Source organism: Lepidothrix coronata, unplaced genomic scaffold (assembly GCF_001604755.1).
Source record: "Lepidothrix coronata isolate B3197 unplaced genomic scaffold, Lepidothrix_coronata-1.0 Scaffold47, whole genome shotgun sequence".
Taxonomy (NCBI): Eukaryota; Metazoa; Chordata; class Aves; order Passeriformes; family Pipridae; genus Lepidothrix; species Lepidothrix coronata.
Window position 1 is genome coordinate 5,503,291 of NW_016690227.1, and position 25,993 is coordinate 5,529,283.

Here is a 25,993-nt window from a genome sequence, read left to right on the forward strand (position 1 = left end):
TTTTTTTCCTCACCAGAAGCCATTGGTCACAAAATAACCAATTCATCGCATGTCACTGACCAAAGGTTCCCTTCCAAATTCACAAAACAGGCCAATATGTTTTCATTGCATTGCTATGGCAGTGGGGAGAAACATAATAATCTTTCTCTTTTAAATTCCAGCCTGCAAAGGGATATTTCCTTGAGGTATATTAATTTTAGGTCTTTAGGAACATGAGGCCTGCTGGTTAACTGGTCTCAAAGAATAATATGTTCAACTATCAGCTAGTTAGCTCGCAATTTATACTCATTCATCTTAACTTGTAACTTATTAATGTCAACAAGAACTCCATTAAGGTGCAATTCAGTGTGAACAAGTGTATTGCAAATGATTTCTGTATCTGTCTGAGTATTTAACATTTGATATGCATTATACTCCCATGATTATAGATCAATAATCCAAATGTTCACACCTCTGCTTCTCATGGGAAGGCAATATCCAGATATAACCCCAAGTAATGGTTAAAGTGAGCAATTTGCAAAGTGTATTTGCATAAACTGTTCATTGGTCAGTTATGAGTAGTGAATCATTCACAAAAAATCAAAACCCTTTCTTTGATTTTCTCCTTAGGAGGCAGAAGATGAAAGACATTCTGGAAGTAAATTTTTCATAGGCAAGACTGACCAGCTGTATTTATTTGTCCATGTTCAGTATAAACAGATTTATTTCCTCACAAAGATTGAGATGTAATCTTTCATCCTGAAACAGGTGCATTTGGGGATAATTAATAACTTTGTAATGACCTGCTAAAGATTTAAATTTAAATACAATTTAAAAATTGGCAGACAAAAAAGGCTCCACTTGAACATGAACTCATTCTTAAAAATCTGCACCTAAAAATACCACTATCTAATCATGTGTGCCAGTGAGGCAGACCCAGATCAGTGACCTCGGATAAGGTTAGCAGTAACTTATCCTCAGATGATGGAGAAAAATCCCTATGATTGCTTTCCAATGGGTGGTCTCCATTCTGTAGAAAGGTCTGTGCCTAAAAGTATGGGTTAGTGCAATGCATAAGCTTTATTTCCACTGCAGATAAAAGTGAATTCAGCAACCCTTCTGAGCACTTTATTCCCTCACCTGGGCTGTGTGTGTGAAAAGACTTCTTTAATATCATCCAGAAAGCTTCTTTCTCTAGCAATAAAAATTCTTTCCAGATGTAATTTTCAGAGGAAATGTATACCCGAGATTAGCAGAATGCATTGGGAGCTGTGAATTAAGCCCATCATGTTAAACCGCTCTGTGTTGAGCCACCATATGGGGAAGATGTGCTCTTCCTTCATGGCAACCTGAAAATTAACTTAAAGAACTTCAAATGTTGGTACTGTCAGCAAGACAGAGGCTCAAAGTGTTCTCATGAACATGAGATATCTGTACAGGCCAATTGTATGAGATTTAACAGGGCAAAGTGCCAGGTCCTGTGCTTGGGTCACAAACCCCAGGCAGTGCTACAAGATAAGGGAGGGTGGCTGGAAAGCAGCCCAGTAGAAAAGAGAGGGAGCTGGGGTTGTTTAGCCTGAAGAAAAGGAGGTTCAGGGAGAGTCTTGCTCTCTACAACTACCTGAAAGGAGGCTGTAGCCAGGTGGGGGTCAGTCTCTTCTCCCAAGTAATAAGCAATAGGACAAGGGCAAACAGACTCAAGTTGCACCAGAGAACACTTAGATTGGCTATTAGGAAAAATTTCTTCACAGAATGGATTTTCAAGTATTGGCTCAGGCTGCTCCTGTGGTGGAATCACCATCCCCGGAGGTATTTAAAAGATATGTAGGTGTGGCACTGAGCGACATGGTTTAGTGGTGTACTTGGCAGTGCTGCATTAATAGTTGTACTCGATGTTAAAAATCTTTTCCAACCTAAATGATTTTATGATTCTATGATAGTGATACCACAAAAAAAAAAAAAAAGAAAAAGAAGTTGGAGAAGTAAAGGTTCTTAATAGAAACTATTTTTTTTTTCCCTGGAAGGCAGTAAGTTAAAAAAGTAAAAAGAAATAGAGATTTTTTTTTTCCATCTTACTCCATAGCTGCCTATCCTAATAGCTTTACAACTAAAAAGAAATAGAGAGAAGGTTCCTATCTATATTTTTATGATGCAGCTACAAAACAATCTAATTCAAAACTCAAAAGGAAAAACCCTACTGTTTCTGCCCTACTCTCATGCTTGAAAAAAAAATTACATAGAAAGATCTGCTACACCAAACCAGGTGCATCTTGGTAATTAACTGGTTTACTGCAAAACCTATCAAGCTAATTTTCCTCTGTGGGACTATAATATGCAAATTTCTTCCAACGTTTTTTTCATTTTTCAGCATTGTTGTGAAGCTTGCTGAGACTTCACACTACCCTGTGAGGTCAACAAGTAGCATCTCAGTGATGAGGGAAGTTGAAGAAGTAAATAACTTTTCTTTCCAAAGACCAACTCTAACTGATTTTCCATGCATGGACTGGATATTGGGAGCTATCAAATCTCCAGAAAATTGAACCCACAGCAGTAATACTGAATTAGCAAGTATTGCTAATTTCTCACTTTTATAAGTAGCTTGCAGCTTATACTGCAAAAAGCCAACAACCCTTTCCATGCAACTTCCTCTCCTCTTCAACGGGAGTGCAGTGATGGAGACCCTGAGAATATCTTGTGGTCATGTTATAATCAAAGGTACCTGCTTTAGCTTTCACAGGTGTCCTGCATTGATAAGGTCAGTAACTGGAGGAAGTTCTGGAGGTCTTCCAGTTATCCGAATCCAGAAGAAAGGATCATCTTAACTAACAATTCCTTCAAGAACTCAGGAAAATTCTGGTACGTTACCCAGCGTTGCTGATGCTTGAAGTAGGAAGCACAGAGAAATGATTCCAATCCCTAGCTTTGACAGAAAAGAGCATGAGGACAGGTAGCTGAGGAGACAGCAGGGTAAAGAAACAGCAGAGGGTCAGAAGTGTCAGAGGGTTAGAAGAGTGTACATCAGTAGAGAAATAAAAGGCTTAATATTCATAGAAGCATTTGTTATGTAATAATATCATCCCAGCTCTCATCCAAACAGAAAACAGGATAATGAGTGGGTGAAAGAAGCAGAGATGTTTATATGCTACGACAAAGTATGTGGGCTACAAAATGGGGGGATTAGAGCCTCTGTAGGACGCTACCACATTAGTATATGGTAGACAAACAATCATAAATAGAAAATGTGCTAAAGAAAACAAAAATGTAAAAGAGGAATGTCTTTGGTGAGGTGTTCAAAACAAGAAGGACTAGTTGCTGAGATTCTGCTGTAGGCTATGTATGTATGTTGGAAAAAAAATGTTTCTGTGTCCCACAGATACTTTTCTGTCACTCTCACAGAAATGAATGTTACCTTAAATTTTCTTCAAGTAAAACCAAGATAACAGAAATGGTTGAGTTCAATAATTACTTAATATCAGAACCAAACCCCAAAAAACCTGCTACAAATAAAATAATTACTGCAAAAATGGCTATTACAAACATTTATACAATACACAATGGAAGACTGACAGAAATCCTGGTAAGAGGGATTACAAGTTTACATGGCAGAGACAGATAAGCAACCTCAAATGAGGTTTTGAATGTTACTGGGGCAAAATGAGACATTAATGAAGTTACGTGGTGAGGAAAACTGAACTGAAATCATCAGATACTGACATATAGAGGAGACTTAAAATTACTTGAAGCTAGTTTCAAAAATATATGGAATTTACATCCCAAAAGTATGCAAGAAATAAAGAAAATGAACTTTTAGAGGAAGCCTCCAGCAATAACATGCACTAAAAAAACCCTCTTACAAGAGATTTTAGCATTGTTTATGAAATCAGAAAAAGTGTTGCTCAGGGAAGGAAGCTATTTTTGGAAAAATAGAAAGCACAGGGTTAAAATGAGAATAACACAGGCCAGTAAGCAAATTTGTCAGATCAGGAATGGAAAACAGAAATCACAATATTTCTACTGAAGAAAGGGAAACAGAGTGATCCAGAGAACCACACATCTGTTATCTTGAACTCAGTGTTATGTACATCCTGAAAACATGTTCTGAATGAAAGCACAATTAAATGAGTAAATAAAAGCATGTTCAAAAGCCCCATGGATTGTGCCAACAGAAAATCAAACCCAGAGAGGCTGCCATTTTAAGAGCACACTGTTTTTCTAGGCAAAGGAAATGCAGAGCTAATTTATCTGGATTTCAGTAAAACATTACTTCTAGTGTCATATGAGAAACTATTACAGAACCAGAAGTATTAGAACAGGTTACAGTAGGCTAAGCAATTGTGCTTAAAGGGGAACTATTAAGCTAAAAAAACGTTTCCCATTTAATTCCTCAAGCACTGCTTTTGGGACAAGTATCTCTTTTAGTAGTTTCACTAATGATCCTGGCATAAAAGGTAGGAATGTGAAGATAAAATAGGTTGCTGAAGTGAAATCTGGATATCATCAGTGCCGAAGACGGGATGGTATATTGTGTGCAGTAAGAAACAGATAATGTTGAAAACCCTAAAAACAGAAACAAGATTAAATGTATAATATGCTATAATGTATGATAAGTACATCATCATGCATAAACCCTATTATGCACTTAGGGATTATTGACATTAACTTCTGCCATGAACTGGAGGACTGTCATCCGAAACATCAGATTTACCAGTCAATAAGCATGACAAACAGGAAATCATGCTAGGACTTATAGATAGAAAAATAAGAACACTGTTAAAAAAGGTCTGATAAGATTTTCTGTGGCATACTGTAGATGATGATCAGAGGAAAGTAAAGCCCATCTTATAGAAGTGTTCAGTTCACTTAGGTATAGTAATCCAAAGTTAAGTAGAATTGCCTGGTAGGTCTAGAGATGGAAAAGGTGAGTAATAACTAGGAAGGAAAAACAGCTACAGGACAAAATGCAGATAAATGACCAAACTGACCACGAGGTAATACAGACTGCAAATTAGAAGTCTTGTGTCCATGCAAGATATGAGATTATAGAAACATTTTCCAACAGAAGTATCAGGAACAACCCAAAACCAACATATCCTCCTTCCCCTGTGCCAAAGTTGTCCCACTCATTCTGTACACAAGCTCAGTATAAAGAGGGGTTTATATAGTGTGGGTGTCTTTGACAGTGAATAGGTTGATTACATGACCCAGAAGGTTTTTGCCCTTCCTAAGAATCCAGTAAATGAACACATCAAAATAGCAACTGCTCTTATCTTCTGAAACTGCATATGAAAATAACATAAACACACAAGTTTGTAACTTTGTGAACCTCTGAAAACCCTTTTGATTTTCTCCTGACCAAATCAGTTCCATTTGACACGCAATTAAGGCGACACTGTCTTGCTCAACATCAGTTGTATTAAGAAAGTACTGAGACATGAGCAAAAGCAATGTACTTATTGACAGCTTTTTTTTCCCTTATAAATTTCCATGCATATTCTACCAGCTTGGCAGTATGGCGTGTTGACTAGTTCCATATGCTTCCAGTAAGGAGGGTCTCTGATGATGGTGGTGAGGAATAAAAAGATACTTTGATTAATTGTAACAGAAGTAAAAGGTGATCTTGAGAGCTGTATGATTTTATAAAATTATGTTAACACAGTAAACATAGAAATACCCACCTCCATTAACTCTTTTTTTTAATGTAAGAGTACAGAAAATCTCTCTGCCTCAATCATACCAGACATAAAAGAATCATCAAGAAAGAAAAGCTGTCCTGTGACACTGTAATACAAAATACTCATTTGAAAAACTCAACATGCACCAATACTGTAAGTAATCCATTCCCTCTTATCAATAAAAGCACTTTCAAAATTCAGCTCTTAATGAGTCTACAGTCTCCTGGATGAAAATGTATTGAGTTTTTGTAAATGCTACAGAGAGCATGGCAGTAAGTATAACACAAAATGATTGCATGCAAGTTTCATTAAATTGCATCCTCCCACCACAGAAAACTAAGTATGTTTTCTGTAAAAAGCCCACTGGAGAAGACTTTCTCATAGTTTATTTACCAACCAAAGACTAACCAGGACTGAAATGAAGCTCCTTGCTCTTCCACCAGTTTGACGTTTCAGGTGCAATCTACAGATATTTCAGGTACATGCAGCCAGGTAACTGATGTTTGTAAAATAATAGGCAGTGAAGATATCTGGTATGAGTAGAAATATCCCATAGGAAAACCTGGTGACATCGCTTCAAATAAAGTATTTTCTATTTAGGCTCACTAACCACTGGAGAGAAGTAAATATGGCAGAAAGCAAGTAGCTTTGCATGCAGGGAACTCAAAATATACAGAGGAAAAATAATGACATTTGAAAAAGTATGCTTCGTATACCGCACAAGTAATGAAGTACTTTGCAAAAACAGCATCCTAGGAAGATAGCAAAGAAAGCACAAAGAGAATTCACATTCATTGAGTTGACATAAGCCCTGGCTCAGCCAATTGGGTGCTGTGGTGCTGTATCATAGTGCACTGCTGAGCAGCCCACGGCATTGCTGCCCACAGGAAAAGAGTTTGCACTATCAGAATGGGAGCTCCACAACAACAGAAAGTTTCCCTGTGGAAAATGAATATGAATTTGGACAGAAAAGGTACATGGAGTTGTCATGCACAAATACCATATACAGTCTTTAGGGAAATAAAGGAAGCATAGTAGTATGAAGACAAAAACACCACCCTTACAGCATTTTGGTGGTCAGAAGGATCCTTGATTTTAAATTTAGTTCAATATTGGTCTTCTACATAAGACAACAGAAATCTGGAACGTCATATGGAATATCTGGGATTGTTACATGCCACTTTAAAATGACACATCCATTATGTCACTGAAAAGTTTTGCCTTCAAAACAATTATTCACATAATGAATTCCAAATGTATTCCAGATATTTAATCTCTTAATATATGTAGAAAACTCCATATAAAGACCTAATAAGACTGTCAGACCATTCAGTATTTTGATATATCAACTGTGCTTTTGGAAGACTTCTTTTCTCCACCCTCCTTTCCCCATATATGTTAATGTTTGCTTTAGTGGTTATAATTACAGAAAAAAATCCAGTTGGGATTAGATTTCAGTTATAATTAATGATGAATGTGTCAAAGTATTATGATGTTGTTTATCACACTGCTTGCAATGTAATTTAGTGTAATAATACTAAGACTTGCTATGTGACAGTTATTTAGCATTTAAGTCTTCTTAAGATGCTCTGCAGAGTATCCTGAATGTTAACTATGGGAAGATTATTTTATACAAAAGCAGCTTCAGGCAAAATGTAGAGACAACTTGCTAGAGCCCAGCAAAAGCTTTTAAATCTTATGTCATCTACAAGCTGAAAGATAATAATTAAATAATCTAGACATGTTGTAAAGCTAATGAGAAATCCAAAGGATAAAATCAAAAATTGACATTAATGGGGCAGCTTAACCATATGAGGAAAAAACCAGTCTTTTTTCTTTCTGATACAATTTCTGAAGAGATATCTTTCTTTTCATGTGTACATACACACAAGAGATTGAAACCTAAGATCCTGAGGGAAAAAAAGGAAGTAATAACTTCGGATGCCATAGACAGACAGTTCAGAGCATTTTAAGGTAAGTCTTTGCTGTCCTAGTTTGTTATGGGTTTTTTGGTGTTTTTTTCTTTTCCCGCTTTGTAGCCACTAAATTAATTTTCTTTTCACCTCAGAGATAGTCCTAAGAATTTCCTACTGTCAGGAGTCCCCATTGTGCATTTACTTCTATGCTTGTAAATCCTACTGCTGGACTTGGGCCTTTTTCTGCAATGAATGTGCAAGTTGCCCTGAGGAGCTGTGTCCCAGCACAGCACAAAGCTGCTGTACATGACCTCAGATCTAAAAGGCAAGCAGTAGTTTTATATGTATTGTCTGGGATGACTAAACAAAGATAACTGATTGCTACATGTCTTTACCAGGACATGTAGCAATCAGATAACTGATTGCTACATGTCTTTCCCATCAGGCATGGTGGGAAACAAGAAAGAAATGTTCATTATTTTTATAGTTAGCATGGCTAAAATGAAAAAGTTTTAATGTTCAGTCTCAATCTAGATGCAAGATCTAGTTTAATGAAAATTGTACACATATACAGAAAATCAGTTCACTTGGGGGTATAGTTTTCCAATGGTGACTTGCTGAAAACTCATATAAAGAGTTCAAAATTCGCAGTAGTATTTATTTTATTGTGATTTCTTACGGTGCTAAGAAGAGTGTTTGAGTGAAGGTTGAGAAAGAGCACCATGCTGCTTTCTTCTGCTTATAGCACCCATGTCCACAGTGGGAGAGGGTGCCTGAGGGGTTTTCTGGAGAGACTAGCAGGGACACACACTGCTGGCTCCCACCATGAGATGTTCTCATGGAGTACTGGTGTCTATATCAAAGTTCACTGGTCTTTAGATCTTGCACTTTCCCTTGATCTAATAGGTGCCACCTGCTATGTTGCCTCTACTTGCACTTCTTCCTCCAAAAGATTGAAGCTACTATTTCTAATTAATAAAAAATAATATTAAAAGTTAAGATTTTCAATAAAGGTATGGGAGTCAACTCGCTTTTGGGCAGATACACAGCACTTCATTCAGTTTATGACCAAATTAAATCCCTGCAAATCATCCATTGACGTGAAGAACTGTGACTTGAGTAATTTCAGATTTCTTTCCTATATGCCCATGAGATGTAAGTCATCAATTTTTATCCTAATTAGAGTAAATTGGACACTTTCTAAGCAATTACTCACAAGGATCTGCTCAGGAACACGTTCAACCATTCAACTCGGCCAGCCACCTTGCGCCATGCTTCACAGTTGGTCAGTTCAGTGCTGCTAATCACAGTGAGCAGGTTATCACTTAATACCTTGTGTCCTTCCATGGACATTTTTCCCATAAAGAGATGATAATGAGATTCAAGCAGTGTACACTAACCTAAATGCAAATGTAAATTTATCTTCATTGACATGTTCTCCTCAGTCACTATTCAAAACCAAATCTTAGTGCAGCTCTGACTGACCTTTTTGCAGCGCCCATACACAAAAAATAAATACTGCTCTCCTGCTTTATAAAGGTGAACTGGACCATAAGTAGAAAAGAGCTGCAGTTCCCATTTGAGATACTATGGGTTCTGTTTTCAAGTGCTGGGAGTAGCTATTGTTCTGCCAACTAACATCAGTGTTGGATTTCAGAGTTTAACACAGGCTAAGGAAATAAAATCTGTGTCTTGTTTCAAAACCTGTGTTGATCAGCAAAGATACATATTCTATATTAAAACAAATAAAAATTTTATGGAACTTGAAAACTAAAGATGATCCATATATCTAAAATTCTAAGACTTTCCTTTAGTCACAGAATGATAGAATCATTGAGGTTGAAAAGGACCTCTAAGATTATTGAGTCCAACTCAAGCCAGAACCACCACCACTAAACCATAGCCCCAAGTGTCACATCCACGTGCCTTTTTAACACTCCCAGGGTTGGTGATTCCATCACTTCCCTGGGCCACCTATTTCAATGCCTGACCATTCTTTCAGTGAAGAACTTTCCCCTAATATCTAATCTGAACCTCCCCTAGCGCAACTTGAGGCCATTTCCCCTGTTCCTGTCACTTGTTACCTGGGAGAAAGAGACTAAATCATAGGTTATTACTCCTTTGTGGAGTCAAAGTACACTGGCAGATTGCAGGTTGAATACCAAAGAGCAAGTGATCAGCATTATGTACATCTAAGACACACAGCTATGCAGAGAGACTGTCTAAAAACAGAATGTCATTTGGAATAGGACAAGAATTCCCTGAAGTGAGTAGAGAAATGAAAATATTTGGTCTCAGAGTCTCTGAAAAGCACAAATTAATACAACTGTTTAACATGCGTGAGAAATGCTTAAATACCCAGGGACTATTTGTAGGCAACATGAAGAAGATACCAAATAAAATATATTATAAACAACAATGGTACCATACAGACTGTGCTGCAGGTAGCCTCTGTTGTCGGTAAAACTGTGTACTGTTTCAGAGATGTGACCAGGTAACATGGTCTTGTTAACAGTTGAGTACTTCAAGTCAGAAGCAGCAGCAATGGAGCACCACAGAGCATTTCTTAACATGAAATGAAAAATAAACAATCCTTTCTTTTCTAGTCACTTGTTCTCTTTTTCTTTTAATAAAGGGCTAATGAATCCTTCCAAAGCACGACAATGCAGGTGTAGTTCTTGAGAACGGCAGGTACCTACATACTTGCTCTAAGAAAACAAAGAAAGTTGGCACATCTTAGTTGTTCTACCTCCTGAAGTGTTTTGGTACATACTGATTAGACTCCTACTAATATTTATGCTAATTAAGGGCCAAGTCTGCACTCCTACCTCTCAGAGACACTGGGTCTTCACTCCGTGTTCTGGAAGACTCTGTGCTTCTCTGGAAAAGCATCTTCTGTGTTTAGCCAATCCAGTGACCATACATCTCTCTTACTGCACAAGTACAAATTACCTATGCTTGCCCAGGTATAAATAATTTATATTTTAGGAAGCATTGCTAGGAGCAAACAGTCTCTATAACCTAAAGGAAGGTAAACTTCACACGAGAAAAAAAAATCTTCGCCTAGGAGGCTGCTTTGTAGTTGAACAACCTAAACTGCATTATTTTCCGGTGAGAAAACATGCTGATAAAACTCTTCATTTAAGCAAAATATGTCATAAATGACAGAAAAATCCATGTTTACTTCCACCACAGTCAGCTAAAATCTCATTCTTCAACAATGGCAGGAGGAGGTTTGAGATAAACTAAATTGAATAGAGCATAATTATATATAATTGTAATTGTATTGGTAATTATTTTTCTTAATTTGAGTCTTTATCAAATGACTGAGGAAATATTTATAATGTAATTGTTATGCACACTGGCACAATCATAATTCACACTGTAAATACAGGGCATTCTCTAAAGCTTTTCTTAAGAGTCAAGTATAATCAGGGGATTGCAAAACAAAACCAAAAAAACAATGGATTGAAAACAGAATAATAAGTCAACAGTTCATTGAGATAATTTTACAAAAAAGATCATAAAAATATAATTTATAAAAAATCCCTGTAAAACTGTCACACTTAGTCTCAATGTTGACATTTTCTACCAGTGCAGGGATTCTGCAAACAGGATTATTACTGATGCATCTCATATATGCCAAGGAGGTCTTATTCTCTTAGGATGCTGCTATAAGGCAATGCTGAAAGGGAAAAGACAAACTTTGAACTTTTCAGTCATAAAGAAATCCTCATTTTAAATGGTAATCAAATTGCCAGGATCAAAAGGATTCAGGGTTCTATCACTCTGTTGACTATATTTTTCCTGCAATCAGGGAAGTAATTGAAATAAAAATATTAAGACAGAATGCTGGAAATAGTACAAGGTAACGCTGTCTTCTCAGATATGCCCAGAGACTGCAAGAAGGCCCAGCAGGGACCTGAGCTTCCAAACCTAATTGGGTCTGTAGACATGTACATTATTAAACAAATAGAGAAAACACGATAGACACTATGCCTCACCGATTATGTTGTTGCCTGAGGTAGCAGATCAAGTTCATCTCTGAGTGAAAGATGCTGTCTAAAAATCTAAGTATATTGAAATTTAAAACAATCCCATAGATATAAAATACTACTGCTAACTATTTTTTTCTTCCTTTTAGGATTAGGGTTTATTCAGAGGTATTTTATAAAGGAGATTATCTTTCTTTTACTGTGCAGTTTAGCTTAATGTCATGCAAAGACTGCTAAAAGTATTTTCTTCCTTTTTTTTTTCTGCAAACTGAAACAGATGCCAAAGATATTTTCCCCTATGGAAATCTGACAAATAGTACTGTCATTGCTTTATTTTTTCCCTGCAGATCTGTAATGCATATAGTAATTATATCACCATGGGATGTCAAATCACTGTGGTATATGAAGCCATAAAGTCTCTGTTGCAATTGATAACTATATGTTCCAGTAAAAATGAAGTTATATTGTGTTTTCCTTCAGGTTTAAGAACCAAATTTCATCCTCTACAATAAGGTTGTTTCCTAGAAACTAAACTTCAAAGAATTCTAGTTTTGACTTAGGGAGAAATGGACAAGAAGCAGGAGGCAGTGTCTGGATGTCTATTTATTTTCAGTGGAGCACCAGCAAACACTCTCTGATTTAGTGTTGTCTAAAGCTTGGAAGGCAAGTTTTATAAAAAAGGTGAACAGATTTCCCAGCTGTAGCAGGTAGTCCCATAAATTATGTTACTGCAACTTATGAGCCTTGCTTCACTTGCATTTTAGACATTGTGACTACAACAGGTCCCACGTCCTTGGATTCTCAGGGGCAAGAATTTGGCTGAATTCTTCTGGTTACAGCACTATGCACTGCCTGGAACACAGAAGCAGGCTTAAAACCTCCTACTCCTCTGCTTGTGAGAAGAAAACAGATGTGTTCAGTGTTTGGGTTTTGGCCTCTTCCCTAAATGAAAACTTTGAATTAGAGAATTTTTCATGTATTTAGGTTTTCAATGGAAACCGAATGGGCATAAGAATAGTGCAAATAATCTCGTATGAACACTTCAAAAAAGAAGTGTATGCCTGGAAATTTAGCAGTTTGAAATTAGGTGATTAATTAGCTATTATTATAGATATAATTAAGATTCACATTATTTTTTCACAGGACAGCATCACTCAAAGACTTTTTGGATCACAAGGAGCCCTAAGACAGTCAAGTCATTAGAAGTTTACAGAGTTGATATGTTGATGTTTCCTTTAACATCAAGTTCTTCCAATGTTTTCTAAACTTTTATCTGTAGCTGTAATCAATAGGCACCTCAGCACAGCCCAGAGAAAACACAAATAGGAGACACGGTTTCTATTTTTACCTTCTGTACAGTTAAACCTACAGACATGCTGACAGCAAGGCAGGGCAAATCGTCCAGCAAAATTAGAAATAGTTAGGAATAGAGTATTGTAGCTATTGCTCACCCTCTGATGCAGCACACTGCTCAGTCTTGTTTGCCAGGTCATTGACTCAGATGCTGCTTGGCCAGCCAGACTTCAAATGCAAAGGTCATAAAATAGGGCTTACACACAGAACCATGAGGAATTGAAAATTTTCCTGTCATGAGACACAAAGTCCCACACCTCTGTTACTCTGGATATTAGCTACAGGCTTAGATCTCCAATAGTCTTGGAAGAAGAAAGAGTTCTGAATGTAAGCTGGAGGAAAAATATTCGTCAGTGCAATATGTTGTGTCCATCCCTATGGCTTAGACATTGTTTGGTCAGTAATTCTATGAAAAAACTCACTAGTGGCATACTCTCCCTCTAGTCTGTGTGTATACAGTTTTCCTTTCCATACAGATCATTTGCACCTGGAAAATATGTTGACAGTACAATTTGCAGACATGAATATAGCGAGTGATTATTATTCTTCCTCCACCCCCTTCAGGACACCCACACAAGAGCAAATTTGACAGACTTGTCAAGTACTTTCACATCGTTTCATATGCCACTGTAGATTAAAAAAGTATCTGAATGAACCCCAAGTGGTATTTAATGATGGTTGGGCTTTCCTTTTTAAATTCTTTATGTACCTGAGGAAAAAAAAAATCAGAAATGTTAAATTAATGGATTATTAAACTTTAGCTTGGGAAAGCAGCAGAGATAAGGAAAATTTACTTAAATAAGATATTCGGATGAGAATTCTTCTGATTGTATAAATTTTTAACATTCCTGTGGCCATTAAAATAGCTGAAGGTAGATCTTGTTGGTTATAACTGCTTCATTAACTACAAAATGACTTCACATTCCCATCTTTAGCTCATAATTTAAATAAATCAGGCTAGGATAAGAAATCTTTCTTTATCTTAGACTTACAATTCTGCATTTGAGTTCATCAGACAGGAAGGGAGATTAAATGAGAATTTATTCCATACACCCTGCATGGCAGAAGTATGTGTAAATTTACATTTCATTGCACATGGAAACTGAAATAAAACCCATATTCCCTATACTTTAACTGTAGTTATACTCTAAGTTTGATTTGTCAAATAATCTGTATTTCTGAAAATTTCATGTAGTTGATCTTAATAGGCACACATCCACTACAGTGTGCACAGTATCACATTAAGGATTTGGTGACAATGTTAATAGCATGCAGGTATTAGAGAAATTTTTAGGGAACACAAAATGAACGTATCTACATGTATATTTCTATACATAGTTCATATGAATGAAGACCACAGGTGTGTTTATGTTGTGGGCATTAATCTTCATATACTTTATTCCATAATAGAAGTATTTACAGAAAATATTTAGGATGTCTGCTACAAACTGGCCCACTAAAAACTTAAAAGACCATGTTCCTTTACCAAGAAAAGTATAGTACAGTTTGATTAACATTTTGTAAAATCTGAACACATTCACATGTGTCTACACACATGTCTTCTTGGATGGAGTTAAAATTTTACATCAGTTCTATTCATAATGTTTACCTGTACTCTGCTGTGAACTTACCTAAGCAACACAATATAAAGAATACAAACAAGAAAAATTACAAAGGAACTCGACTTTCTTGAAAATGCAACATGTTATTAAGACAAAGCTGGCTTCATTATGTCCTATTGTTTAAAACATTTTGCATGCCAAGTCCCTTATCAAGTTTTGGTTAACCACACCACAGCATTTAGTCCTCACTAAAATTTAAAACTGCATCTTGTACTTCTATTTATAAAACTCCTTGTAAACCCCACCATCTGGTATCAGACAGAAGGAAGAGTTACAGCTGCATGAAGTTGTAACATACAGAATGTACACTTACATGCAGTCAAAGCTTGCCAGAAGGAATTCTTCCATAGTCATCTGTCTACTGGTAAGTCTACTATGGTTTCTTGCTTATAAGTGTCCTTATTCATACATATAAAATGCCAAATTCTTTGGGAAAAATCAGCTGAAGTGCATAGTCTTGCTTGGTTTTGTTTTAATTTAATCATTAAATGCCAAAACTGTAATTCTTATGAACAATTAGAGAGTGGTTTTCCCGTTCATCAGCAATTCTGTAGCAATCTGCCTAGGAAAATCAGCTAGGAATGTCTATATAGAGAATCACTGAGAATTCATGGGGTTTTTTAAGATCAATGTAAATTATTTAAATGGATTATATTTGGCATACAGAACATAATCAAAGGTGTCCTGTTGAGTCCAGCAGGAGGTGAAATGGGCCAAAAGGCCTCTACACAGCAGTTTGGTAACTCTCCTCTGAAAGAGCTTGTGGCATTCACATTTACTGCATCATGTTTTTGAAAGCCTGTGAAGGCTCTTCCTAAGCTTTTAGTGCAACAGAGTACAACCTCTCTGACACTACATGTGCTGTGCTAGCAAAGGGCCATACTAAAGTAAGTGTCTGATGTATAAAGGCTTATCTTGAAGGATTTCTGCCACATAGAGGTGTGATCCGAACTGTACTAGAATGTTTATCAGTAAAAGATGATTAGAGATGACTTGTTATTCACATATTGGTATTCAGCAGTGAAGGTTTATATTTCTTATGTGTACACATATCCTTTCTTTAATTTGATAAAAGCTCATGCAAGGTTTATCTTTTATCTTTCTCAAGACAAAGTCAGAAAATCTAGGGCTAACAATAACTGTGGCTCTTTATTTTGATACAGTCCTTCTAAACTAACCCATCAGGATGAAACATGGGAAAAATGTATATACACAAAACTCAAGATCTAAAAAAAATAACATGACCAACACCCTTCTTTGAGGACTTCAAAGCAGTTGCCTTCATTCATATAGTGACAGCATAAAAAATTTAAAAAAAAACCCAAACAACTTTCTTTTGTAGGAAGGGTTAACTGGGTTCCTGTTACTTAGAATCAATTTATCAATTTGCCCAAGGGGACAGATTATGCTAAATCTGTCACTGACAAAAGCAGCACAACATTTTTCTCACTTAAATCGGTCACATACTAGCTACGTAGCTAACTTCAGAGAAACCAAGACACCTCTAATTTAGAGCAAAACTGAGTGATAAGAAGAGTTAGATTCATAATAATCACTTTTTAGCAGTGGATGTTATGGAGAAAATCCATGCAATCTACATCGCTGAACTTACAGACTGTTGACATCAGCAATAATTTTAAAAAAAAAAAGCGGCCACTTCAGACTACTACCTGAAAACATAACTGCAAAATGTCTGCCATAAAGTATGAAATAGGAAATACAATCCTTTCAGCATAAGCACTATTCCTGCTGTAACTCTGAAACATTTTATCACAGAATTCACCAAAAACAAAGCTATTACAATCATTTGACACAGTTATTAAGTCATAGCAGATGTCATTTGATAATTTAACTGCCTAGATATTAGAAAAGTAGATTATAATAATGCTAGAGAATCCCTCTGAATTTTTTAATTGAACGTGAACAGACTGAAATGTGACAGCCAAGTGTTTAATCAAATCTGTGTATTTCCTGTTTTGGAAACCGTTGCTTATATGTAAAAGTCAAGAAAGACTGTAAAACCTTTTTTTCTCAAGAGCATCAATATTTTCCTTTTTCTTCTAAATTAAATCTGTTTGAAAAGCCTGGAGATGTTTCTTTCGCGGGTTCCCAAGAGCACAACTGCCAGATGCACTCTTGCATATATTTGACTAGTAAGAAGGTTTAAAAAAACCTCAAAACCCCCAATAAACCAAAAACAAACCTGTGCTTGTACTCGTAATCTTCAAATACAAGCCTGAGTTGTGTAATCTAAAGATTTAAACTACCCTGTTTCAATATATCTCTTTTTTACCACTAGGAAGCCACTGTTCACTAAACTTTTTAAATATGGAGCTCTCTGTAGCTTAGCTATAAATAAAATATAAAATAATACAGGTATCAAATAAGAAGTCACATAATCTTAGTCATGAAATTTAAGATAGTTTTGTGAATCTTCTTCTATTAATAGAGAAAGGCATTTCAACTTGCTTTCTTGCATTCTGATATTATTTAGACTGCAAAAACATATCCTTTTCTTAAATAAGACTTATCTCTGATGGTACGGACAAGAAAAATTCTAATCAAGAATACCTTTCAAGAATGGTTTTAGAAGCATAATTCTGAGTGGAAGGAAGTCAGTGGACTAGAAAAAAGCCCAGTGAAGGCGAAGATCTCTTTCAAAAGATCAAATCTATGATTGCCATGTGATATACAGGGATGTCTTGATCTCCTTTGGTGAAGCCTTTATGGTGAGTTAATAGATCTCAAGGGATTAATGCACAACAGGCTAAACACCTGTTTTTAGTCCCTTCTCCCTGGAATAGGCTAATGATTACAATCAACTCATGATATTATGGTGTATCAGTATATTACATTAAAGGAGATGCTTCGCCATTTGTGGTCAGGCATTTCCTGACATAACCTCAGTATGATTTTCCATTAGAGGAGTATATTTTTTCATTGTATAATGATTATTTGCATTAAGGACAAAATGTTAAAGGAAATTACCTAGTCCATTTTGGAATAACTAAATTTGGATGACATTCAGTCAGTAATTTTAATTGCCAGGTACTTTACCATGAATCCCTCTGCCCACTGTTTATGAAAAAAAAGAATAAACTAAATTCACACAAGTAGTAGGAGGACAGGATCTGCTGAGAGAAGGGAGAAAGTCAGTATTTCCTAAAAGTTTTGCTTCCAAAAGGATCAACACAGAAATACAGCACTGCAATTAGCATAAACTTATTTACTTGAAGTACAAGCTGAAGTCCCTGTCAGAAGGACTAGGTGGTATGGCAGCCATGCACAGCAGTATCCTGCAGTTTGAACTCATTTACTCAAAAACCCAGAAAATCTGTGGAAACCACAGATTGCAGTGGCTGCTTTGGAGCCCACTGTTACAGCATCCATGCAGAACAGATGCAAGAAGCTTTGATACATGCTCACAGGAACAGTCCGGATCCAAAACTCATGACAGCTTCCAATGAGCCATCACTACTCATTTGCAGGTCAGAGACACAGGAAGAGACAGAGACATTGAGCTATATTTCATGAATTTCCCCGCCTGCTCCTAATGTCCCAGGTCTTCCCCATCCTGCCTGAAGGAGCTCCCCTCATGTGGATGTGGCAGATCTGACTCTCTCCACGCAGAGCTGCCACCCTCACAGAAGCAACCTCACATCACTCTATCTGGGGCTTGGTGCTGCCACTTACAGATGTTGTTTCAACTTTTCCTCCATTTTTGCCATTTCCATTCTGCTTTTTCTTATTTCTATTATCTCATGCCTTTCTCCTGCTCACATTATCTCATGTTTTTAAAAAAATCCCCAAATGGAAAATATAAACACCTTGTCATTGTCATTTCCTGCCCTGACGACCTTCTTACCACTCCTTCCACTGGTTGGGCAGCACAGCTACTAGAGGACAAGGAAGGAGCATGGAAACACACACATCCCCACACAAATCCTCCCTTCCCAGCCCTCCCCAAAAGGTTAGAGAAAGCAATAATTGCTTTCCTGGGGAAGGAGGGAAGATGTGAGTAGAATTTCTCCCTTTTTGGGAGGTTCTGAAGACAGAATAAGGATATGCTCTGTGCAGGTCCAGGTCTACAGGCAGCATATGTTGCTTTCTGCACATCTCAGGCTGCATTATGTAAACCCAGACCAAACTCACTCTAAAGGAGCCAATAAAGCTTCAGCAGCCAACTCAGAACAATTTCAGCATTGCTGTGGAGAGTATTTAAAACACATACACACACACGCCAGAGGATTCAGAGCACACTAAAAGTAGGTTAAAATAATGTTAAATATCTAAATTGACCCCCTGATACTAGTTACAGCTCTTCCATCTGCCTGCCTTAGCACATGCTTTTGTCTCAAAGACTTCAGAAGTCAAACAAAGAGCATTATACTAATTATATACTATACCGTAGAGTATTTACAGCAATTCCAGTTACTAAGAACTGCCTGAGGTAAAATGAGAGAGCAAAAGCTTTAAGTCCTGTGCTTTAAAGTAAATCAATTCCCTAACATTAACTGAACAGGACTTGTATATTGTAAATACAGTCTGGGTCAAAAAGCCAGCCTCACCCTTTTACATCCAATACCAAGATACCCTAAGTATACAGTACAAATAGTAAAGAAAAAAATGTGATTTTTATGCCAAACAAGTTACCATTATTTTTCCTCATATGTCAAACAGGCTAATCGATCACACATGTAAAATCTACAAAGCACAATTAAAAATGTACCATAAATTTCTCAGCAGAAGACTAATTCTATAGAATCACAATAGCTGGTTCTAGAAATTCACAAAACCTTTTAGAGAAGTCTTAGGGAAAAGGCTGGGAAAAGGTTTGATTCTAAACTTGAGCACAAGAATTCCCTCGGGTAAAACTATGTCATGACAACTTTTTAGCCACAATGACTGCAAAGATATGTCCCAGTTCAAGCAAAATTTTTACTCTATTTGATCAAGGGCAAAATCAAATCTTGGTATAGAGCAAATCTTTGTTTTATACCAAGAAAGAATTCCTTTCTTTCTTGCTAGCATCTCAAACACTTTATATTTTAAGAAAAATGCATTTAATAATGAGATCCACATTTCTCTTTTTACAAAATGAATGCATTGTAGCTCTCTAGAAGTTGATAAGGTTTTTAAGGTTTATTTAATAAATCAATAATTTGGTTCTAGCCATATACTGGGATAGAGTTTCCTAACAATAGAGACTGGTGCTTGATGTGATTTACATGAGCCTCTTTGCCCTGGGCATGTGGCTAACATTAGGCTCATGATTACTACTGGCTTTCAGTAAGACTTGGACAATGAAACAAGAAACATGGTTAGTTTGGTTCCTACTTCCAAGTAAGAGAATCCACAGTACAGTTAAAAAATTCTTTGCATTTCTATTTTTTATTAATTTCGTTTTGCTGAACATTTCAAAAAAGCATGCAAGATCCACTACCTCTCCTACCTGAGGAAAATATCTTCCTTACTGCATTCATTTCCTTACTGCAGATTGCAGTTTAGCACAAAGACACTTCGGGAGTGTACAAATGAATACAGGTGGAGTTGGCTAACAGAAGCCACCTCTGCCAATTGTATTGCCTCTTCAATGTTTTACCTCTATTATTGCTTTTCTTCAGGTGACTGCCCACTAATCCAACTTAGCAAACGTGTTTTTAAGTGTCTGGTTGCACTCTACAAGCATTTATCAGAGGCACTGCTTTCAGTTTATCCCAGAGTCAGCATTTAAGGTGAATCATGGTGAATCAAGATCAAAAGTGATACCCTCAGGATACTGTTTGGGTCTCTGGTGTACAATTTTCAGTTTATTATGACTATGCTGAGTTTTTGGGGAATTGGACAACTTCAGTATTAAAAATAAAAAGCTTTCTTTTGCATCAAACACTGAAGAAGCTGTCTGGCTGGCAGAAAAACATATCAAATGTCAACTGCCACCTTGGATGTGTTGAGAGGTAATAAGACAGACTGCATGAAGCTTTCCAGCAGATACTTCCACTTCAGCAGAGAAGAAAAAGAAAAATGGTTTACTTGAACCTTCTCATAGTTACTCAGAAAGGGAAAAAGCCCCCTTTTATTTTTTCACAGCTCTTGTTTTGAAAAACAGTTGTAAAAGTTGTCAGAATTAAGTTTTATCAGTTAAATGAAAGGACTTTGTCTGCCTTTCAGAAAGGAAGAGCAGCTGTGTGACGATCCAACACAGTCCTCCTTAATGACCTCTGGCCTTTCATCTCTGCAGAACGCAGTGGCACTGGGGGCTGAGGGGAAGGAGGAGATTTGCTCATCCTCTTCTTCCCTGTTCAAGCTTACAAGTCTCTGTCAGTGGCTGCAACAGGTCTGTAAGGTGCAGAAGGTAGTCTCACGGTGCAAACACCTATTAGAAATTAGATGAAGACCCCTGTCACTTCCCAAGTATCTAGTCTGAAAGTCATCACTGCTGTTTGAAAGGGTGTTTGTTCAGGAATTTTACAGATTTGGAAATTCCCCCATAAGTGGTCCTGTTTGGAGATCTCTAAACATCACAAAAATGTGAAAGCAGCTTAAAAAAATGCCTGAAAAATGTACTAGTAGATAGGTTAATATTTAAGTCCACCTATGACATTAAAGTAATCATGGACAGGCAGAGTCCTTGTGTGTGGAGTCAATGGGTATATGCTAGACTACCAGGTGAGCTTTTACATAAAGACTGTGCTCTTCTAAACACAATTCAGACCCTAGGTGGTTTCTATGCACCATGAAGAGTTTCTAGGAATAAACCAGCACCTGTCACTATATTCTTTCTATGCTGACAGAAACAGTCAATCGTGCTAAATAGACAACTTCAAGTAAAGATCAGCTTTTTTGCCAAAGGATTCTTGAGCTCTCCATATCCACCACCCAGCCTCAGGATTTTGTCTCAACTCTCGATTTTGTCTTGGGATCCTAGTATTCATCCTTACCTTTCTGCCTCCATTTCCCACTCCTTCCTTCCTTTCCCTTCCCTGCACCAGGCACAAACTCAGCACGCAACTGAGAATCTAAACTGTGTCACTAAACACATACCTGCACAAGCATGTGCAGAGTTGTCCCAGTCATTTCTAGCTACAGCGTCAAGAATAAAGAAACCTGCTTTGGTTAAGTACAATGCACATAGACTACAAAAGTGTGGGTGTTGCTTTGTGACTGTCAAATCATTCAAGAAGCAGAGGCAAAAGCCACTGAAACTCATCAGGGACAAAGTCACGCCATCTGGATTTCCAAAGCTTTTGAAAATGCATTTGGAAATGAAAAACACACAACAGCTAATGCACTAGATATTTCACACTGGTAGTCTAAGATGCAGATATCCAATTTACAGATAACACAACAGCTCCTTTTCCCTTAGTCATAAATTCTGGGATGATCAGATTTTGAACAGCACTCCCAGTTACAAAAGAAAAATAGGACAAATGATGAATATTTTATCGCTAAATTCTTGCTATACATAATCATATTATTTTATTATCTCATGCTGTGCAGAAAAAAAACTATGGGAAATGAGGCTAGATTTGTGAATGATAATAATAATTTGTCAAGCTGTTTGATATAAGGATGAAAATACAATAAACATGATTTTAAAGGTTGAGATAGGAAGACTGGCTACTGACATGAAATGGGAAAATGTGGAAGTGATTTAAGGGTAATAAAGAAATGTAAAAGAGACTGTGATACAATAATTTATACAGCAGGAATAACAAAAGTACAAGAAACACTAGCAAAAGCTGTATCCATTAAGAAAAAAGGTAAACATTTTGACATCCCGGGAAGGAAAGAGGAATAAACAACTTCTCGTTACATATCTCCACTCAAGTTTCACCTTGACTTAGAACAAGTTATTTCCTTAGTACATTGCTCTTAGATTATGTGTGAACAGGAAACACCTTCTGCTAATGGTACTCAGATACAGATATCCAAATCCACTTTTCCAATGACATTTGCCAGAATTCAGGTTTCTTATGAATTACCACATGAATGTTTCAGTGTATTCAAACTGAATGTTAAATACATAGTGTAAACAAGCTTTTTTTTTTTTAATTAAGAATAAAACCTTTTGGAATCACAAAGAAATGCCTGAAGAGAGAATGCAGATGGAGCTCAGAAGAGGGGCACAAAATCAATTACAGAAGCTGCAAAGGACCCCACGGAATCTCAAATCCCACCTCCTGCCTAAAGCATGTCCATCCAGTTGGAGCAGATTGCTCAGGTTCTTCTCCAGTTGTGTTTGAACACCTCCAAGGATGGAGGCTCCTTACTCCAATTTGACAAGGATAAAACCTGATTAGAGTTGCTGTTTATATGAGAAATAATTACCCAAGTGTTTCAGTCACTAGCAAAGAAATGGAAACATGGCCCTCAGATAAGGTAATCGTATTGTCTTTGGCCATGGTGACCTGGCATTTCATTTGAAGTGTAGTAGTCCCGTTCCTAACTTCTCTGTATTTTATTATCAGGAAAACATTTGAAAAAACATAATAAAGCAAACCCATATCAGCTGAAAGAAAAAAGTATTGGATGATATAGCTTGGAGCACATTGACTGAGAATGTCAATACAACACGTTTTTATTTTTTTCAAGAAAGTGAAAAAAAAAGGTCATTCCTAACTCATCTTTGAAAACTTCAATCCTCTCCAGTTCTCTAGGGATTATGGACAGCATCAGTGATGCTCTAAACATGAACTTTTAAATATTAGGGTTTCAAATAACAACCAAAGGATTAGATGAGGCCAAATATAAATATTGACCTATGAACAATAACTAAGACTGCCTGTGTGACACTTCGGTATCTAACAGGAACTAGTATCCAGCTGTCAGATTTGATTATTTTAGTTAGTATCCCTCATACCAAGATTAGACACTCTGTACCCAGCCTGACTTAGAAATCAAATTCTTTTGTTTATAACTCTGTAGTAGAAGAAGGTTAAAGCAGTCCCTTCTTCTGATTCAGTAAAGAAAGCCCTTGAAGCAGTATGAGCCTCAAATACCTGAAAGGTTTATAATTGATCAACCTCTGAAAACTTTTGACAAAGATACCAGAGACAGAGTACCCCTCAAGGTTCCCACATTGTTAATTAAAAAAAGCGTAAAAGCAGAATTCAGATCTAAACCACATTTCAGATATTTTTATCTGCTATGCAATCTTAGGAGTTGTGTATCACTTTTCTGTAGAAAAGTTGCTCAGAAATTAGAGCTGCCCAGATCAAATTAAAGCTGGTTTCCTCTTTGGCTTGCAGGTGATCCAGGAGCACCCTGGGATCCCATATTTCTGTGCTCCTTCATCCTGACTTTCAGTGAGTGCTGCACTTCAAAGACTTTTTGGTTTGAAAAATCAGAAACAGAGGTCAGAATGCTGATGTTTCTCTGCTGTTTTTATTTCTAAATTAAAATTGGACATCGTCTGTGCCAACATGCAATTCTGAAACAATGCATGGCCTTCACATGGCAAGAGCCACCTGAACACGGCCAGCCTCTGCATTTACCAGTCCAGGACCAAAATGCCACAGCAGCATTAAGAACACACACCTAGAAGAGGTGCAAAACATGAAGTGTCATTTTGCATTACTACATATGCAGTGAAAGGTCAGACATTTACATCTTGGGAGATGCAGGACATTGTGCTTCTGAGTACACGTCCATAAACAACTGAAAAGAGATTATATATACATATATTCAATACTTGTTTGAATACTATGGGATAAAGCCCTGGAAGGAAGAGGGGCCCAAGAGAGCTGGTTAAGATTCAAGGGTCACTTACTCCAAGCCTAGGAGCAATGCATCTCAACAAAGAGGAATTCAGATGAAAATTCCAGCAGACCTGCATGGATGAACAAAGAGCCTCTGGACAAAATCAAACATAGAAAGGAAACCTACAGTGGCTGGAGGCAAGAACAGGTAGCCTGGAAGGAATACAGAGAGATTGTCTGAACTTCTAGGGATCAGGTTAGGAAAGCCAAAGCCCTGATAGAATTAAATCCAGATAGGGACATCAAAGGCAACAGCAAAAGCTGTTGTAGGCACATCAGTAGTAAAAGGAAGACTAGGGAAAATGTGGGGTCTCTCCAGAAGGAAACATGACACCTGGTTACTCGGCATATAGAGAAGGCCAAAGTACTTGATGACTTTTTTGCCTCTGTCTTCACTGGCAAGTGCTCCAGCCACACCACCCAAGTCTCAGAAGGGAAAGGCAGGGACCATGGTAGGAAAAGATCAGGTTTGAGACCATCTAAGGAACCCGAAGGTGCACAAGTCCATGGGACCTGACAAGATGCATCTGTGGGTCCTGAGGGAACTGGCTAAAGGTGCCTTCTGTTGTATTTGAGAAGTTGTGGCAGTTCAGTGGAGTTCCCACTGAATGGAACCCCCATTTTTAAAAAGGGAAAAAAAGACCTGGGGAACTACACACTGGTCAGTCTTGCCTTGGTGTCCAGCAAGATCACGGAGCAGATTCTCCTGGAAATTATGAGCAGCTGACACACTAAATGCCATCCAGAGGGACCTTGACAGACTTGTGAGGTAGCCCTTGCATACCTCATGAAGTTCAATAAAGACAAGTAAAAGGTCCTGCATATGGGTCAGGGCAATCCCAAACACAAATACAGGTGGTGGAGAATGGATTTAGAGCAGCCCTGGGGAGAAAAATTTGGACATGTTGGTTTACAAGAAGCTCAACATGACCCAGCAATGTGTGCTTGAAGCTCAAAAGCCAACCATGTCCTGGGTTTCATCAAAAAAAGAATGGCCAGAAGGTCAAGGGAGGTGGTTCTACTTCACTCTCATGAGACCCCACTTGGAGTAATGCATCCAGCTCTGGGGCCCCCAACATGAGAAGCACATGGAGCATTCGAGTGAGTCCAGAAGAGGGTTATGAAGATGCTCAGAAGGTTGGAGTACCTCTCCTACAAAGACAGTCTGAGAGAGTTGTGGTTGTTTAGCCTGGAGAAGAGAAGGCTCAGGGGAGACCTTACAGCAGCCTAACAGTACCTGAAGGAGGCCTACAAGAGAACTACAGAGGAACTTTTTACAAGGGCATGCAGTGACAGGACCAGAAGCAATGACTTCAAACCGGAAGAGGACAGGTTTAGATTAGATGTAAAGAAGAATGTTTTTGCTGTGATGGTGGTGAGGCACTGGAAAAGGCTGCCCAGAGAAGTTGTAGATGCCCCCTCCCTGGAAGTGTTCAAGGCCAGGTTGGATGGGGCTCTGAGTAACCTGTTGTAGTGGAAGATATCCCTGCCCATGGCAGGGGTTTGGAACTAGATGATCTTTAAAGTCCCTTCCAATTCAAACTGTTCTATGATTCTGTGATTAAATGCAATTTTTTTGTGTAGATGTGAGACAGGAAGGAAGACCCTTTACTGCATTTATGTAAGTTGTTGCTGGCATGAAGGAGAGAGGCAGAGAGACCAAACATCTGAATGAATGGCACTTCATGGCACTTC

The 25,993-nt window shown here is 37.6% G+C and overlaps 1 protein-coding gene across 3 annotated transcripts in view; it reads right to left on the minus strand.

The window, feature by feature from the left end:
* The window catches only part of MOCOS (molybdenum cofactor sulfurase), a 215,894-nt gene that overhangs the window by 99,199 nt on the left and 90,702 nt on the right, over positions 1 to 25,993 (minus strand). The window lies entirely within an intron of this gene.